This window comes from Ursus maritimus, unplaced genomic scaffold (assembly GCF_017311325.1).
Source record: "Ursus maritimus isolate PB19 unplaced genomic scaffold, ASM1731132v1 scaffold_28, whole genome shotgun sequence".
Taxonomy (NCBI): Eukaryota; Metazoa; Chordata; class Mammalia; order Carnivora; family Ursidae; genus Ursus; species Ursus maritimus.
Genome location: NW_024425341.1, coordinates 13,507,602 through 13,527,053, shown reverse-complemented (window position 1 = coordinate 13,527,053; position 19,452 = coordinate 13,507,602). Strand labels below are relative to the sequence as shown.

Genomic DNA, 19,452 nt, shown 5'->3' with positions numbered 1-19,452 from the left:
TACAGTAATTTTTCAGTGAGGATAACGGAAGAGCCTACAATTTTGTGATGATGTTCCATTTGAAGGAATCTATAGTACTAGTGGAGAGTTTTCCCAAACGAAGGATGAGGACCAAAGATTGTCGATATTGCGGAGTTTTATAATAAAACATGGCGGCCGTAAGTAATAACAGGATTCCTATGGAAATACTCAGGCCTGGGGAATGAGGGAATATGAAGGGAGGAAGCTGGGTATAAGTGAGCCTGCAATAATTGTTCTTTTTTGGTTTGATGTGCTAGAGAGAGAGAAAAAAAAGAGGACAAAAATTGCAGTGATAAATGTTGAAAGAACATTTAAGAAAGATGATGAAGGAGCAGCTGGATGACAGGGCTTCCTGGGACTATGATCAGATTCTAGAGTCGTATTTTAGTTGTCAGTTGCAGCTGAATTGTCAGAAAATTGATGACAAAGTCCAAAACTTTTTTTTCTACTGATGCATTGGTTAAGTATGTCTTTATCCTTTATGTTATTTAATGTTAATTTTTTCAGGGCTATTTTATTCCATTATTTATGATTAGGTAAAAGATTAACCAAATAAAAGTCCATTGCTTTGATAATTAAAAGATTTATGAGATTTTTCAAGAGCTTGAGATTGTCCTTAAATTATTTATCTCTATGGTCAGGAAGTGGCAAATGATGTTGTAGGGTTGCTTTTTTGTTCTTGTTTTGGTTTTTTTCCCTTTTTAAAAAACTTCAGAAATGATCAGGAAAAAAGGATGGACAAATTTTTGCTTCCTTGAAGACCAAAATATGAACCTCATTTGTATAATTTAGAAATGATGACATAGCTTCATGGTATAATTTTCCTAATTTGTTTTGTATTGTTTGGCTCCTAGAGTATGTATCATAGAGGGTTTATCAGCTCTCAAGTAACATATGTCAGGCTGTCAACATTTGTCAACTCCTGAAAAATAGAGTGGAGATTTATAAATAAGCAACTTGAGAAATAAAGACAAAATGGAGATTTTATATTAAATGACAGTTCAAAATAAATGCAATCCTGTGCCATAACATTTTTCTTTGGCAAGGCTTGCGTTTTACAAGCACTCTTAGAATCTACAAAGCGAATCAAATATGCCCTTTATCTCATTAATTCCCATTTGGAAAATACCCCAAGAAAAAATTTAAAAGACAAAAAAAATAAATAAGTAAAATGAAAGAACATTAATATATGAAGATAGATTACATTTTTTTGCAAAATACTGTGCATACTGACAGTAATGGGGATTTAATTTGGAATTAAATAGGTACTTTTAACTTTTTAAAAATAAAGTAACTTAAGATAATTACTTTTTTAAAAACTTTGCAACAAAGTTGGCATTAATGAAGATGCATGGATGCAAAAGAAAATCTCACTCATCAGAGTCAGCTCCCAAACAACCACGAAATGTGCATGACTTATTCATTCATTAAGCACTTACTGAACCAAACGCTACAACAGTAGAGAAAGAGAAAAAAAAATGCCCCTATTCTCATGAAGTTAAAATACTGTGAGAAAGGCATAAAAACAAATTAATTATTATAATACAAATGAAAAGCAAGGCCAGATAAGTTTTGCAGGGCCTGAAGCTCATAAAATTTGGGGGCTATTTTTGAAGGAAAAAAAAAAACGAATATAAAAAACCTGGTTCTGATATCACCATTTCCTATCAATCGATTACTAATTACCTACTCTGCAAATACTTAATTCAGATGTGCATATGATACCAATTGAAGCCCAAGAACGTTAAAAGGACCCTTGGATGTGAGAGATCTTGAAGAGTAAGTTTAGCTTCATGGTAGCTTCACCTCCAGTGACTGCAAACATATTCCATCCTCTACACCATTATAGTAATGGTCAACGACAATTGCATAGGATTTTAGAGATTAGAGAATATTATCCCTACGAATAGGAGACATTAATAAGCAATCAAAAGGAATACACACAAAACTGAAACAAGCAAAGACGGTCACGTGAGGAAAACGTGATGAAAGGAGCCTTAAGAATTCACAGATGAGCAATTGTCCTGTTAGACTATTCGAATCAGTATGCAAGTTGAGTTTGTTAAACAAAGGGCTGTGACCCACAAGACGCCCTGGCAAGGCTGGAAAGCTGTCCTCCATTACGTTCGCAAACATTTGACAGGATTGCTAGCAAATCATATTCTGTCTGCTATGAAGACAATCAGCTTGATGACAAAATTGTGAATTTAGAATCCACACCCCCCCAAAAAAACAAACAAAATGTAAAAACATAAGGTTCAAACAACATTAAATAGAATCTACACTTACATTGTTCTGCTTATTAGGTGATTTTTAAAAATTGCTATGGGGGGGGGGCGCCTGGGTGGCGCAGTCGTTAAGCGTCTGCCTTTGGCTCAGGGCGTGATCCTGGCGTTATGGGATCAAGCCCCGCATCAGGCTCCTCTGCTATGAGCCTGCTTCTTCCTCTCCCACTCCCCCTGCTTGTGTTCCCTCTCTCGCTGGCTGTCTCTCTCAAATAAATAAATAAAATCTTTAAAAAAATTTTTTTTAAAATAAATAAAATAAATTGCTATACATGGATAATTACTGTTGTTATTATTTATCATTATTATTAATGATTAGATTATTCTCATGACTAGGGATACATCATATATTAAAAATGGATTATATAGCTGAATACTAGTGCCTACTTTCTCTTTATGGACTCTATTTGATAAATAGGGCCAGTGTCATAAATCTCTCCTGTAGTAGGGTGGAGATAGAAGATGTGATACTTTTTGGGGTGCCTGGGTGGCTCAGTCAGTTGCGTATCTGCCTTCAGCTCAGGTCATGGTTCCAGGGTCCTGGGATAGAGCCCCCACATCTCCCTCTCCTCCCCACTTGTGCTCTCTCCCCCTAGCTCTCTCTCTCAAATAAATAAATAAAATCTTAGGAAAAAAAAAAAGACTAGATAGTTTTTGAAACATTTTCATTCCTTTTAAGAACATAGTTTCATGCAACTTTTTGGTTTCTCTTCCTTACCTCCACACTAATTATTTATCTTTCTGTTCCTCAATCCCCTTGCAAGAGGTACTTAATTCAGATGTGCATATGATACAAATACCTCAATTTATATATACATATATGTACTCCTACACATATACAGACATACATGTATGTCTACATCTGTGTGTGTGTCCATGTATGTGTGTGGGTATGTAGTTGTTCTTCTCTTTCCACTGTTGTGAATGAGAAACATTGTATTTGAATGTGAGCTTATGAAAGACAGAGGTTATATACCCTTTTGCACACTTTTTTCCTATTGCTATCCATTAGATTCCCACCACCATGCTTTGCATCTGGTAAGCACTGGTTTTGCATAGAATGAATTTAAATAGACTAGAACGAATATAAAAAACCTGGTTCTGATATCACCATTTCCTATCAATCGAGTACTAATTACCTACTCTGCAAAATGACATCGTCATTTTGACTTCAGTCTCCTTTTATCCCTCTTCATTAACTACGACCCAAATCTACGCCTTTGTCCTTTCTTTGCTTTGCCCATAGTAAAGCTTTTCTACCTGGACTCTTACTCCCTCTAGTTCTTCTGCCACATACAGTAGTCAGAGAAGTCTTTTTGCAATGCAAATCTAGCCCAGCCAACTTTGCTTCCCAGAACCCTGTGAAATGCCCTTGTAGGGCCAGGTCCTGCCTGACTCCAGCCTTCTCTCACTATGCTTCACCCCTCCCTCTCTCTGCCTCATAGAGACCTCTTTGCAACATGCCTCTAAAGCTCACCATTCTTTCTGGTCCAAGTGCCTTTGTACTTGCAGTTTCTTCTGCCCGAATTTGGCCACAACCAATCCTCTTTGCCTAATTCCACTTATCACTCAGGCTTCAATTGAATTTCATTTGCTTAGAAAAGCTGTCCACTGCCTTTGAACACTGTTTTCATCTCCTATCATACTTTTGCATCTCCTTCATAACATTTCTTCTTGTCTGTTATTCTATCATTGTCTTTGTGGGGTTTTTTTGTTTCCTGTTTTTTGTTTTAAAAATGATCTGTCCTGGGCATTAATCCCTTTGAAGGCCAAGATTGACAATTTCGTGTTCTTTGTTACATCTCTAGCGCTGTACCTGTCTGATCATAGCCAATTACATACATTTTGTTAATTGGTGGATAAATGAGGATACATAGAATTACTTTCAATATGTATATAAGACGATACATACATATGGGTGTGTGTACTTAGGTTTATTTGATCAAATTTGACAATGATGATGATGGTCATACTAGGCATGACACTTTGGGATACCCGCTGTTGAAATAAGTCTTTCCAAGAACAAACACAGAAAATAAAAATTTTGACTAATCAGTACTATCTCTGAATACTTTAGGAGATGAGGTGATAAGTTCTGTGAAATGGTAAAACCCCAAGAAGGATAATGACTTTTTCCCCTAAATTGCCTCTGTAAGTTTCACCTATAGATTACATTTATTGGCTCCATTTCCTCCCTCGGATTCTTGTGAGGAGTCAAAGAGACCCATAAAACAGCTAGGTTTTAGCAGGGATGTTCTAACAGAAGGATAATGGATGAAAACCTGCAAACACAGCATTGTTAACAGGGTTAAAGACCCCTTTCTAGCTGGGCATAACATAAGGTTGCTCTCACCGTAAGATTATTTTTCACCTTGCAGACCAGTGGTGCGTCCCGACGTGGTCACTGTAGCAAGTGGCTCCTGATAACCGCCTTAAAAGTAGCTCTGAGTTTGGTTTTCATCTTCTAATATTTTGCTCCCTTCCCATCATTCATATCTGTGCAGCAAATGCAAAGGGATTTCTCCATGCATACTTGGGGGTCAGTTTGTGTGCATATCTAATATACAGCCGAGAGAGACAGATGCGTCCGTGTCTTTTAAGAATTGCTCCATAAGATCCACTCCAAGGTTAACATAATTTCCTTTCAAGAGGCACTTTCTTCTTTGTTGTGAAAAGATTCACCCCTGTGAAATGTATAATCATGCTAAAATATAAATTTAATGTCCTGAGTGATGAATTGGTGCTTCAAATATTTGAGCAGTAAGAGTAATTTCACAAATCAACTCTGCTTCAGTATGTGCCCTAAGAGACACCTGGGGGAAAGCATTTCCAAAACAGATTGTAGTCTATAGGAGATTACTTCATAGCGTCATTAGGATAACTGGGCCGTATGAAATGAAACACTGACCCACAAATTCTGTACGTGGCTCAGGAATATAATAACAACACAATTTTTCTTTTTCCTTCTTTCCCACATAATTTCTTCTAACTTTTATTAATTTTTATGAATTCTCTCCATCTCCTCCTCTCCTTTTTTTCAGGTCCTCGTCGTGTGAGAGCCCAATGCTTCATATATCTGACTTGACTAGAGATTTCTAGTTTTCGGTTTAAGAGCCAAGAGTGAAGTTCTCAGGGGAATGTTACAGTCATCTCCACCCCTGGACCCAGGCCTAGAATTCGAGTTCCTTTGCAGCAGACCAACTTTCAACACACTCTATGTTTGGGAACTTTAGTGTGTGTGCGTGTGTTAAATATATATATATATAATCTCTTTCAATTCTCATTCATTTGGGAAAATAATTTCACAAGTATTAACAACTCAAGAAAGCGAGTCATCTTTTAAAGATGATTTAGCAGAACAATTAGCTAACTTGACAGAAGTCAAATGACTGTCCAAAAAATAACTGGGGCCAACCATGCAGAAGATTACATTCTTATGGAAAATGTTGTCTTTTCTGTTTAATCATAAATATTGGGTTTGTTCCAGCTCTTTCCCATAGGTGCAAGATGGAAACCACCTAATTCAAATGGTGTAGGAAACTCTGATCTTGCCCAGAGTCTTAACCAGTATGTAGGACTCTTTGGGGCCCAGAGAAATTCTGGGGGTGATCCCGAACATCTAAGAATATGTTTGGCTTAGCATTTGTGAGTGATCTTTTTTTGGTCCTAGAGTCAACGGAAATCTCTGAGATCCTATAAAGCGGATATATTGGGGCATAGAAAAAAAATGTCAGTCCAGCTGAGACTGGTGTCTTTGAGACCGGCCAAAACCAGCCCTGGTTTTGTAGGGAGGAAGAGAAAGAGGTGACATTTATCTTGCTTTGGAATTGCACAATCTTTTTTTCCTGTTGTTGTTGTTTCCAGAATGAGGTAGAGTTCCGTTATCCCTTTTTTTTCATGATCGTCAGTAGACCCCTGAGCACCAGCAATATGCTAAGATTTATGTCCGTGCGTGTTTACTATGGGTACTAGAACTATATAGTTCCCTCTCTGAAGTGCAATGGAAGGAACTTAGTACATATTTTCTCGACTCATCTTTTTTAATTTACTTTTTTCCCCTCTTACCTAAGAAACTTTCATGAAAGTGTTATTCTTTCCCTCCCTTGTCCTACTGCTGTACCCACCTGGCATTGGTCACCCCATCTCCCCTTTTATTCCAGGAACATTATCTTTCCCCATTCTAACAAAGAAACCATAACAGAAACCTTTACTTTTGACCTGTCCTTTCCTTTTACTACCCAACATTCTCAGTTCCTTTTCATTTACCGGCTGAAGGAATTCATCTCCTCTTCCCTCAACTCACCACCAATCTAATGAAACTGCTCAGAAGTCACTAATGCCTTCCTAATTGATATATGAAGCTTTCTCTTTTGAGTCCTTATGCCTAGGGAATACTGATACACACATCATCTTGATAGCTTTTCCTGGGACTCAGAATATCTCAGGGGCAGTAGTTTCTGTCTTTTCTGAATACTTTTTTTTTTCTACCTGTCTTTTAAAGGCTGGCTCCTGGCCAAATACTTAAAACCATTTTCTTCTTAACTACATGATAATCCTATAAAAATGTCATTCACTGCCGTCTATTTCAAATGTTGATAATTCACATATGTGTGTATATACATATATATACAACTACTATATAGATGCCAACTAGCTCAAAACGAACAGTTCAGTAATCCCCAATCCTTCCTCCCCCACCAAAAACAAAACAAAACAAAAACAAACGTATCTTATGATCAGAAACTACGCATCATCCTTAATTTTTCTCCTCCCATCCTCTTTTCTTCCACGGATTCCAGCCAGTTGTAGCCCCGATTCCAGCGCTTTTACCTCTGAATCCTCATCACCACCTCCTTGGTTTCTCCCCCAATCTAAGTCTGTGGTCACTCTGTCACTGGATTTTTATAAGTCCTCCTCTTCCATTTCTATGCTCACACCCAGTCACCCTCCCTCCTGCTACCAGACTCAATCCTCTAAATTGTAAGCTATTATCTTGTCATTCCTTACGTGATATCTCTCTTGGCTTCCTGTTGCTATAAAGTGGAAACTTCTCTGTAGAGGGCAGCCAGGTCCTTCCCAATCTAAGTGCTGCGTAAATTGGAAACCTCTTCCCTGTCTTCTCGCGTGCATTTGGGATACTCTGGTCATGCTGAACTTCTCTTTTCTTACTTCTATGCCTTTAACTTTGTTTTTCCTCCTACTAGGAATTTCTTCCCTTCCTCAGCCTAGTACACTTCCACTCTTCCTTCCAGATCCAAGTGAAAGCTCACCTCTTCTATTTTTCCCTGATGCTCCCCAAAACCGTCTTCCTTATACCTATCTTCATTTAGCACCTACATTATTATAATGATTTGTTTTCAAGTCTGTCTCTCTGCTATGCAGGGATGATGCCCTAGGAGTGATCTCTGTGTCTCCTTAAAGTACACATATATATAAATGAGTAGACTATAAACGTATTCAAAGAATTCACGACTTACATTGAACTCAACTTCAGAGCCAAGAGCCATTGACGGGTTTTTTGATTTTTCCAAATTTAACTTTTTACTCAAAAGTAAACGGGGCTTTCACCAAGTAACCACAATGTTTCCAAGCTCTATATTAGTTATATCTTCTTTGACTTGTTCAGCCAAAGTTACAGTTGGCAGGATTCAAGAACAAGCCTACTTGGTTTCTATCACTACATTTTTATATACTCGAATCCACTTTGGTCCCTTGCTTACAGACTTAATGCCTTATTTCCCCCATATAAAAAACAAACAAACAAAGGAAACTGGTGTGATAGCAACACTTGTTACTCATTAACCATCATAATGAGGTATTAGAAAGATCAACTAAGCCCTTATTTGTAAATTCCTCTATATAAGGAAAATAAATTTATTATATAGTGTTCGTTTAGATTTCTGGAAATTTTATTTATAACTCTGGAAGGAGGAAATAAAAAGTCCTTTTATGTAGTTGAGATGTTTGGATTGCTTGATCTCTCTCTCAGAGAGTGCTTGTCACTCAGCAACTTCACCTACCCTCCCCCCCAATCTCTGCCCATAGGTCCTGAGAGCCTCTGAGGGTCACAGTCTCTGCTGTGGGCCTGGACGGACGTCTGCGGAAGTGAAGGCTGAGGAAGAGAAGCCTGAGGAAGTGCAGGCTGAAGAAGTGAAGCCTGAGGAAATGAAGACTGAGGAAATGAAGCCTGAGGAAGAGAAGCCCGAGGAAGAGAAGCCTGAAGAAGAGAAGGCTGAGGAAGTGAAGGCTGAGGAAGTGAAGACTGAGGAAGTGAAGGCTGAGGAAGAGAAGCCTGAGGAAGTGAAGGCTGAGGAAGTGCAGGCTGAGGAAGTGAAGACTGAGGAAGTGAAGACTGAGGAAGTGAAGGCTGAGGAAGAGAAAGCTGAGGAAGTGAAGCCTGAGGAAGTGAAGCCTGAGGAAGAGAAGCCTGAGGAAGAGAAGCCTGAGGAAGTGAAGTCTGAGGAAGAGAAGCCTGAGGAAGTGAAGCCTGTCTACGAGAAAGCACCAATAAGTCAGATAGACCTTTGAATGCTGATCCTGCTTCACAGCTGTCTGCTCATCAGTAAAATGGGGATTATAATACCTATTGTAACCGGTCACTGTAATGAGGATTAAATGAGCTCATGTGAGTCAAGTGTCCAGTTTATTAGAGTTGGCACTAGGAATATAGCACCTCTACTGGTTGTCACTGCCCCCTGACTCCCAGGTGCTGCTGCTCCTACCAGCCCAGGCTAGGTTTCCCCAAACAACTCTGATTCCAAGCCAACTTTACTAAAAGGAGCTTTATGCCAAAAGAATGGGCAATTTATTTTACTATTTGGTAATTACTGAACAGATCTGGATTATCCTACGACACCGGCACTTAAGGCTACAAAGAATAAATAAAACCAATAAAAATCACATATTTTTTTAGGGATTTGAAGTTTTCACCACACTGTTCTTAATTTACCTCCTCTCATCATGCCTTTTTGGCTTTTCTATAAGACTGATAATTCTGAAGTTGCCCAATGGGAGGCAGCATAGAGGAAAAGGAGGTAAAAATGAAAACTAGCACTTGAATGAATGGAATATTACCTACATGGTAAACAGAATTCTAATACTGATTACAAGATTCCTGTCCACTGGTGTAGACACCCTGTCTGATGCCCTCCCCTTGAGTATGGGTGGGACCTACTGATATTATGGAATACCACTCCTATGATTAGGTTATCAATCAGTTGATTTTGAGCTAATCAAGAGTGAGATCATCCTGGGTGGGTCTGACCTAATCAAGTGAGGCCCTAAAAGACGGGCTGGGCCTTTTCCGAAGAGAAAGATCACCCCGCTGGCTTTGAAGTAGCTGCTGTCCTGTACTGAGAGGGTCATTTGCCTAAGAGGAGAGGGTGGCCCCTAGGAGCTTAGAGCCATCCTTCATTGACAGCCAGAAGGAGAACGGGGACCTCGGTACTACCGCCCCAAGGAACTATATCCTGCCAACAACCTCACTGATCCTGGAGGAAGATCTAAGCTCCAGATTGGAACAGAGCCCAGTCCACACCTCAATTTCAGCTTTGTAAGTCCCTGAGCAGAGGACCCAGTTATGCCACGTTCAGACTCAGACTGACAAAACTGGGAGCTAATAAATGAGTGTTGTTTTCAGATGCTAAGATTGGGGTAATTTGTTACCCAGCAATAAAAAGCTCCTGCAGTTATAAAGACATTTTAATTTACATCATGCTTCAGACAGCAAGGCAGGGGTGGGGGAGGACAAGGAAGAAGCCAGCTTGATGTCTGGAGGGACTCTCCCAGCTCAGTCACTCCCCAGTTCTCTGGATCTGGGGGAAAAGGGGGGTGGGTGTCGCTTCACTGTCCCAGCCTTGACTTCCTTCATCTGTAAAATGAGGAGGTCAATAATTGGCAAGATGTCTGCAAGGTGCTTTCCAGGCTCGAAATGTCCTCTTACATCGTATTTTTCATCCTTAGGTTATAAAGCTTAGTTTTTGAAAGAAAACAAGGCACACAGGGAATCAATTTGGAAATTTTCACGGAGAGCCGATGAAACCCGACTCGGCAATCCTAGCTCCTCTGTAGACTGTCCTGTCTCCAATCCCTTCTTTGAGCTTTGGCCAGACTCACAGACATCAAATGAACTCCAAGGAGGTTTATGAGCCTCATCCACGGGTCCAAGGGGGAACCTAAAGAGTTGTGGCTTTTTTTCTTTCTTTTCTATTTTTTGGAGAGTGAAGGTTTGTTTTTATTTCTCACAGGGATATTTTTGGTAAAAGTCTTCTGCCAAAACAATCAGAAAGATAAGGCACCTGCCATAGGGATGAATGCTATGTAAAGTGTGATGTGTGTTCATGGCAGACATAAAGAACTTTTCTATAAATAATAACAATTGAACTCAAAAATATATCACAGCTTAAGGATTCATTAGGGAAATGTGTAGATGTTCCTAAGAAAGGTCCATGGTCCTGAAGCAGCACAATTTTTGGCATGGGTAGGAAATGTGTTTAACTCTGCCTTTTTTGCTCTACTACGTACGTTTTTATCTTTTGATCAGTATGAATAACCCAAACGGAAATTTCTTTTAGGAGACAGGAGAGCGGAGTAAAGTGTTTCAAGTCCACAAAATTAGCTGGAGTGAAATTATAGCTTTGCCGTTTAGGAAAAGTTCCTTGCAGCAAGATTTACTATGTTCCTATGAGTAGATGAACTTATCTTCTTTCCCCAACCTCATTAAATCATAAAACATTTCCCTAAAGCCACTTTCGCTCACCGTGTTTTTCTGTGAAAGCTGTGGTATGCGTTAACTCATTCCAAGAAACCAAAATTATCTAAACTTTTTCAAATCCTGGACAATCTCAGAATGCTCAATCCCATAGCAATGTTTTAAATCTGCCCCGAGACTAGCTATATAGGCAAAGTAAAACGGGTAATAAAAGAATATACTGAGACAGTTTTGACAAATTGAGTTGGATTCTGAAAGACATGTTGGAATTGGGGTCTGAACTATTCAGATGGGTCTATACATTGAGAAAATTGTCTATACTACCTTCAGACATCCACATTTCTGTAAGCAGAGCCTCAGATCTTCAATCAAAGCCACTCATGAGCTATTCCTCAATGTTTTAACATCACTATTCTATGATGATGGAACTAATATTAATTAGATGTATATGTCTCCAACCACACATCCCAGGTTTTGAAAATATCTGAACTAAGGTGGAATCAATGGTAAAACCAATAAAACTTAAGCTTCAGAGCTCCACACTTGCGAGAGTCCCTTCCAAGGCCTAGAAGTACTTTTGTATTAGTAATTTTTTAAAAGATCTTCCAAAATTTACTCCTATTTGAGGAGATACAAATATAGTTTGAGAAATAGAGTAAAAATGCAGACAAGTTTACCAGTTAGGGTTTGCTCTATTGACATCTGAACTAAATAGAGTTTTGGGTTTTTTAATTTTTCAAGTCATGGCTCTTGTATTACCAGCCCTAAATGATTTAGACCATCTTCCTGTTCTCATCACAGAGAACATCCCCACCTTACCACGCTTTGAGCACACGCATTTGCAAAACTTCTCCAAGTTCCTGAATAGGGGCAATTGGCTGGTACAGAGAATGTCCTCTTTGTGTGGTCATGAGAATGACATCTGTTTGTTCACTGGTACAACAACTCAAACAGCCAAATTGCATACATTTTTTATAAAAATGGCCCAGAGTACCACAGTAATCAGTATTTTTAACATTACTCTTAGGCCTAATTTTTCTTCCTCGCGTTGCAAATCCCAGAAAATAAGGACCACGCCTGAGTATATGGCTCAAAAGTCACTGATCAAAGATCTATCTGGTTCCCTGGTGAAGAATGCATATTAAATTTACACATAAAGAGGTGTTAAGTTCTTTGAGGGCCGATTCTATGTCATTGAAATTTTATATCTTTCATGGTACTGAATATAGCACTTTTTACCTGTTAGGTATGTTGAAAATATTTGATGGGTAATAAATGAGTCCATTTGTTAGGTGTTTAGTTTAATTAATAGTGTTCAATTGTGATACATCCTAATCATATTCTCTTTAAAATTGCTCAATGTATTGTATTTAAGGTAATTATTCTGGGATAGAGTTAAGATCATTATTTTGGGTTGAAATGAGGAATTTTAATGTTAATAACACAATATAAATTCAAAAGAGATTATCTCGGCTTCTACATGATTCTAAAAGTCTGTTGTGTGAGTATACTGAAGGAGGAAAATAACATACAGTTGAGTTAATTATTCAAGATAAACTCACCAGAATCAATTAATCAAATCAAAACATTTAACTAATCGCCCAGCGCAGATCTAGCCTAAAATTAAGGTCTCTTATAGCTACATAAGCAATCCAAGTCACTCTTAGGCTACTTAAATTTCTAGAGTTTCATATCCTGATTACATGCTACTTCTAAACAGAGGAGTTTAGGATTATACTTTCAAGGTCAAGCTCTTAACAGCAGTAATGTTTTGTTGTTGTTGTTGTTGTTGGTAATGACGTCTTCAAATGTTATTATCCTAGGAAATTGCGTATTTCCTCTATTGTTTGTATATATGCATTTATGTATACACAAGAAAATATTTATTATTTTTTCCAATGTTATGGACCTAAACTGTGAAAATCAAGACAAAATGTTAAATGTCAAAATGGAAACATTCTTTTTTTAGGTTTTAGAAAAACATCAGGAAGTCATGCCACCGTGTAGTAAACTAAGACATAGGTCGTATTTATAAAACGCCAAGACATACAAATAAACATGGAGAAAAAAATGAGCAACATATGGAATTTTTTTTCTAGACTATGGAAATTATCTGCGATTTTTGCCTTTTGGGAAAATTTTTAAATTTATGCTGAAATTATTTCTCTTTTAAAGCATTTTAAAAATTAAAATATTACCGCAATCACGAATAAATCATATCTAGTCATGAACTGAAATTTTTGTTGGGAAACCTTCTACTTATAAGTCTTTATAAACAACTCTTCATGAAATTTCTATTAATACATGATCGGTGTTTTAAAGAAATAATGTGACTGAAAAGAAATTGTAATGAAAATAGCATTATCTGTAATGTCAATTATAATTTAGAAAATGATATATCTTAAAAGCAAATGTTTCTAAGAGAAATTCTAATATCATTAAGAGCAGCTTGATAAACACAGCTGTTTTCACCTTAGTTAGAAACACCCTGTTTCTCCAAGTTGGTTTAATTGCATCTCAAGTGAGAACATGTTTTGTGCTCATTAAGTGCCATTTTAATTTCTGATTGGAAGTCATAGGCAGTGAAATAACAGCACCTTAACTGCACGGACATTGCCGGAAAGAAAAAAACAAGCAGTTTCAAAACATTTGGAACACATAATAGCTTCAATCAGGCAGACAGTAAAATCTTGGGGAATTTTCTGATTTATAAGAAAAGTGGATAGAAGCCAAGTTAGTGTGGACGTATTTGAAAAATCTTGGGTGATTTTTACTGTAGGAAACACAACCTCTGATTAAATCATAAACCTAATAAACATAATTTCTTGACATTTGGGGAAATTACTGGTATACAATTGAATCAAGGCTCTGCTTATCTTGTGTATATCTCTGAAGAAGAGCATGCTTATTGTTTGCTGCAATGATTATAGATAAAAAAAAATCCCCGCACATTCTAGGACACCCAGGACCACGCTGGTTTATACCCGTGATGCCAGGTGTAATTATGAATAGCACTTTCTTCATTCTCAGATGTGCTTGTATTGGTCCATACATTATAGTCACTCCATTAAAATATAATTTTGCTTGAAGAATTTTGTGTTTGGCCATCACTTATTAAACATTGACCTGTATGCCAGGCATTGCGGTAGAGGTTTCATATGTCACGATGTCATTTAACCTTCACTATGATTCTAGGAGATAGATCTTATTTTGCACTTTTCATTTTATAAATGCATAAAGTTGAGAATTTCAAAATCCTATACCTTAAATGTTACCTAAGACCGTGTCTACGCAAAACTCGAAGTAATACTAAAACCATTCCAAAAGTTGCAAATGTTTTCAGATATTTGATCACTCAGTATCATTTTACACTGCCCTGATAACATTTGAAAATGGATTTTTTTTTCATTCAACTTGCATAGTTTCCCCTTTTTAGATTCTTCATTTAATAACTCTGGCTGAAAATGTTTGGCAAAGAAACAGTAAGAAACCTCACTATTCTTGGCTAAACTAACAGAGCAATCTCTCCTCTAAAACTAATTAAGCACTAATGCTTAATTACTTTTTAGGGAAAAATAAAGAAAAAAAAAGTAGAAAGCAACTATATACAGGTAAAGAATATGACGATTTTTCTCAGAAGTATTTACAAGTGACTGGGATTTTTTTCCGCTGAACTAGGAAAATCTTTTAGCAGATTACAGGACATTCTCAGTTTCCTACTTTCTCTCCCTTTCTCTAGATTTGCTTTTCAGAAATTTCACTAGGATTCCACGGCACTAAATTTCCACTGAATCACAGACAGTAAGTATCTCCCAAATATGACTTTTAAGCCCCAAATATCCAATGGCTATTAATAGTTTGGGGAATATGAAAATAATTACTAGAATTAAAAGTCTAACTTTTACTAGAACAACTTCATACAAGTATTATTTGTGGATCTGGTTACCAGAAAACTTCCTACGTGGAATGGATCTGGAACTGAGGAGAAGTAGGAAGGAACAGAAACGCAGATCAATGCTAATTGAGAGATCTGGGAGACATATTTAAATTCAAGTACATGATTATCAAAGTCATTGTCAGTCTAAAATGTAAAGATCTTTATTATTGAAAATGGTACTTAAAAATGTGTGCTCTGGATTATTCTATAAAGCTACAGTTGTCAAATGTGTCAGTCAGTTGTTTAGTGGACTACGAATCTGCCTGCCATGTTTTTGTTCAAATTGTAAATCAAGGCCAGGATTGGAGTGAGCCACACGATCCTCCACAATCCAGATTTCAGTGAGAGTTACACAGGTTGGGGTAACTGGGTAATAGACATTAAGGAGGGCACGTGATAATGAGCACCGGATATTATATAAGACTGATGAATCACTCTATCTCTGAAGCCGACAATACATTTTATGTTGATTAATTGAATTTAAATTAAAAAAAAAAGGAAAACATAAAAAAAAATGTTACACAGGAACTAGTCATGTGGTGAATCAAAGCCTTGACATTTTACAGCTCCTCCATTATCTATTCAATGCTGAGGGAGAGGGAGAATTACTCCGAAAAAGAGCAAAGATAAAAAGAACCACATGGCAACCTAGGAGTAGAACACTAATTCAGGTTTTAAAAAATCAACTTCTATTTTATCTATCTATCTATATGTTGTTATACTATACAATAAATTGGATTCTTGCCTCCAAGTTTGCTTAAGAAAGCTGATCTTCCAAGTTCAACCTTCTCTAACCTCTTGTTCACTTACTCAACGCTAAACTGGATGCCTACCATGTTCCATGCTTTGTTCTGGAGTATAGGGATGGAGTGGTGAGTGAAACAAAATATTATGCTCATAAAGCTCATACTCGGGCAATAAACAACTAAACTAAATGTATAACCTCAGACACCACTTCCAAGTGGTCATAGGTGAAAAATAAAACAGTGAAAGAGGATAAAGAATAGCAGACGGTTGGCTATTTGACACGGAGTAGTCAAGGAAGGCTTCCTAAAATAGGGAACAGTTAAGCAGAGAATTCAATGATGTAAAGGAATGAGTCATGCTGAGATCATAAGGAAGCATCTCAAGTAGAAAGGACAGCATATATAAAAGTTCTGCAGCAGGAATAAGCTTGGTGCAACAGTGGAACAGCAAATGGGCCAGTGAGGCTAGAGGGGTATGAACAAAGGGATGACAGTAGAAGATGAGGACACCGGAGAGAGAAAGGCAGGGCCAGATCTCATGGACCTTGAAGGCCATGGTAAGAAGTTCAAATTGAATTCTATGTGTGTGAAGTCAACAGGGAGTTTTGTGAAGGAGAGTGACATGATTTCATTATATATACATATTGAAAGAGAGAGAGAGTAAGAACATGATCAGGGGGAGGAGGAAAGGGGGAAAGAATCTCAAGCAGGCTCCACGCTGAGTATGGAGCCCCATCTCACCAGCCTGAGGTCATGACCCTGGGATCATGACCTGAGCCGAAACCAAGAGTCGGTCACTTAACTGACTGAGCCACCCAGGCACCCCTGATTTACGTTTTCTAAAGATCACTCTTAACTACTAAATCGAGGACCGATTGTAGAGGGAAAGAGCAAAAGCAGGAAGACTAGTTCAGAGTTAATATAATTATCCACTCAAGAGACAGTGGTGAGTGAGCCTGAGTGACAGTAGCCTTGGAAGAAGTGATTCAAGTATGGCTATACATTGAAGGTGGAGCTGGTGGGACACGCTGAATGAGAATTGTATAGGGGTAAAGAAGAGAAAGACTACTAGATTTTCACCTGAGCAACCTGGTGAAGATAGTGACATTTATTGAAATGGGAATCAATTTGGGCAGAATGGGATTGTCGAGGGGGAAGGAGAAATAAGAAAATCAAGAATCTTGCATTAGGTGGTTAAATTTGAGATGTCTATGCGCCCAAGTACAGATGCGAATTGGACACTGCCTGGAGCTCAGAAGAAAGTTTGGAGTTACAGACACAAATTAAAGAGTAACCCATATAAAGATAGAATCTACAGTTATGAGACTACATTTCTTAGGTAGAGTGTATAAGAGAAGAAGGACTGAAGAGTAGAGGACTGAAGAGCGGAGGACTGAAAATGGAGCGCTGCAGCCCTCCAACATGTAGAGGTGAGGAGGAAAAGGGGGAATGAGCAAAGGAGCCTGAGACTCAGAGTCAAGGGATGGAGGGACAGAATCAGAGAGGTAAGCTATTCCAAAATCCAAGGGAATAAAATGCTTCAAGAAGACAGTAGGTCAGTCACTGCCTGTTATTTGCCTATGATGAGGCCTTGAGATAGTTCATGGGCTGTCTGCAAGATGGAAGTCTCTTTTGACCTTGAGATGAGCAGTTTCTATTGGAGTGATAGGGGTATATACTTGATGGGGAACAGAATGGGGACTTTCAGTTTGACACAGAGATTTGAACACATGTGTTTATCACCTATGCATTCTACCCCAGGTCAACTCTAAAATAGCCCCCAACATACCTTCTAGTATTTTCACCCTTGTGTAATGCCCTTACTTTGAGTGTATGATTTTAACCAATAGAATGTAGCAAACGTGATAAGATGTCACTTCTGTGATTAAGTTACATAAAATAGTGACTTCCATCTTGCTAGCTAACTCTCAGTTGCTGACTTTGATGAAGCATGCCAACATATGGAGAGGTCATGTGACAAAGGACCGAGGGAGATTTCTGGCAAACAGTCACTAAGGAACTGAGACTCTCAGTTCAACAGCTCAGAAGGAACTGAAACTTCCAATAAGTACAAGAGCATGGAATCGAATACTTCTTCCTTTGAGCCTTCGCATGAAGACCCCAGCCCTGGCAGGCACCTTTATTATAATCTTGTAGGACACCATGAAGTAGGGGTACAGCTAAGCCACACGCAGACTCCAGGCCCACAATGATTCCAAGATAATTCCTGTGTGTTGTTTTATCTGCCAAATTCATAGTAAGTTGTTACAAAGCAATAGATAATACACCTGTTGAGATGTCACTAAAATGAAGGTGAAGAAAGAAATAATGGGTACTAACCCCCAAGAAAAAGAAAAAAAAGCTAGAAGAGACTAAAAAAAATAGCAGGTAAGACTGGGGCCCTTGAATAGCTCAGTCAGTTGGGCGACTCTTGATTTCAGCTCAGGTCATGATTTCAGGGTCATGAGATTGGAGCCCCACATTGAGCCCTGTGACCAGCTCTGTGCTTAGTGCGGAGTCTGCTTGAGATTCTCTCCCTCTACACCTCCCCCTGCTCGTGCTCTCTCTGAAATAACTTTTAATTCAAATAAAAAATAAATAAATCTTTTTTAAAAAGTAGATAAGATATATTGATATATTAAAATTTTGTGAGATGGAAAGCTCACAGATTTGTAATAACTAACTCAGTAAAGCCATAAAAGCTGAAACTTATGTCCCTATAAAAGAAGAAACCAACAAGAAGCAAGTTGATTCCCGCTGAAGAACTGCACAGAGCCTCAAGAATTGGAAGCACCAGGGGGCGCCTGGCTGACTCAGTCAGTAGAACATGCAACGCTTGATCTCAGGGTCCTGAGTTCGAGCCCCCATGTTGGGGGTAGAGTCTACTTAAAAAAATAAAATTAATAAAATTTTAAAAAAGATTTGGAAGCACCAGGTATATGGAAAGCTGGTGGGGGGGGGGGCAGGATTGCATGGATGAACGTATGAGTGGGAAGCACTCAGGTACACAGATCCACGCCAGCGCCTTGAAAAGCAGATAATGGAGACTTCTCGCACAGGACAGGGGACAGGAGGTGTACGCTCTGAAGAAATTGAGACTGAGAGATTTTGAGCTTGGGGGCACAAGGCAAGAGGAGTGCAAATATGAGGTCTCAGACTGAAAATACGGATGTTAAGAAAGTTGCCAGAAAGCCGGCAATCTAGCGCACGTGTGCGCGCGCGCGCACACACACACACACACACACACACACACACACACCCAGGCTTAAGATGAGAATAGTCTTGTCTGGAACAATGGATCGACTTGTGACAAAAGACTTGCAGGAGCTCTCCAGAGGCAGGAGCCCCAGGGCAAGACTGAGCAGGANNGGCTCTCGGCTCTCCACTCTACTTCAAGGAGGACAGCATTGCTTGTATTTCTTTCACAGGCTCTGGACTCCTTAGCTGTGGCTCCCAGGGCTTGGAGTTCTACTGGGGGAAGCTGGGACCACCAGGAAAATAGTCTCTCTGGTACCCATCCCAGTAAGTCCCTTCCTCTGTTTGGAAACATACACGGCGTAGAAGCTTCGAACAGTTCCTTTCTGAAAATCAAATTTTTAGTGGTAAGTCCACCCGTACAGCCCAGCTAGCTACGTATGAGGGGTTTTTTGGTTGGTTGGTTGGTTTTGTTCTTTTGGTGGAGAGAGTTTACTCTGGTTGAAATGAAAATCGAAAACCAGTGATTTCAATGGCAAATCAGATGAAATGTGTAGG

At 38.7% G+C, this 19,452-nt stretch overlaps 1 protein-coding gene across 2 annotated transcripts in view; it reads right to left on the bottom strand.

The window, feature by feature from the left end:
• Nucleotides 1-19,452, bottom strand: part of NRG1 (neuregulin 1) — a 1,047,504-nt gene that overhangs the window by 216,555 nt on the left and 811,497 nt on the right. The gene's annotated exons all lie outside the window — the stretch shown is intronic.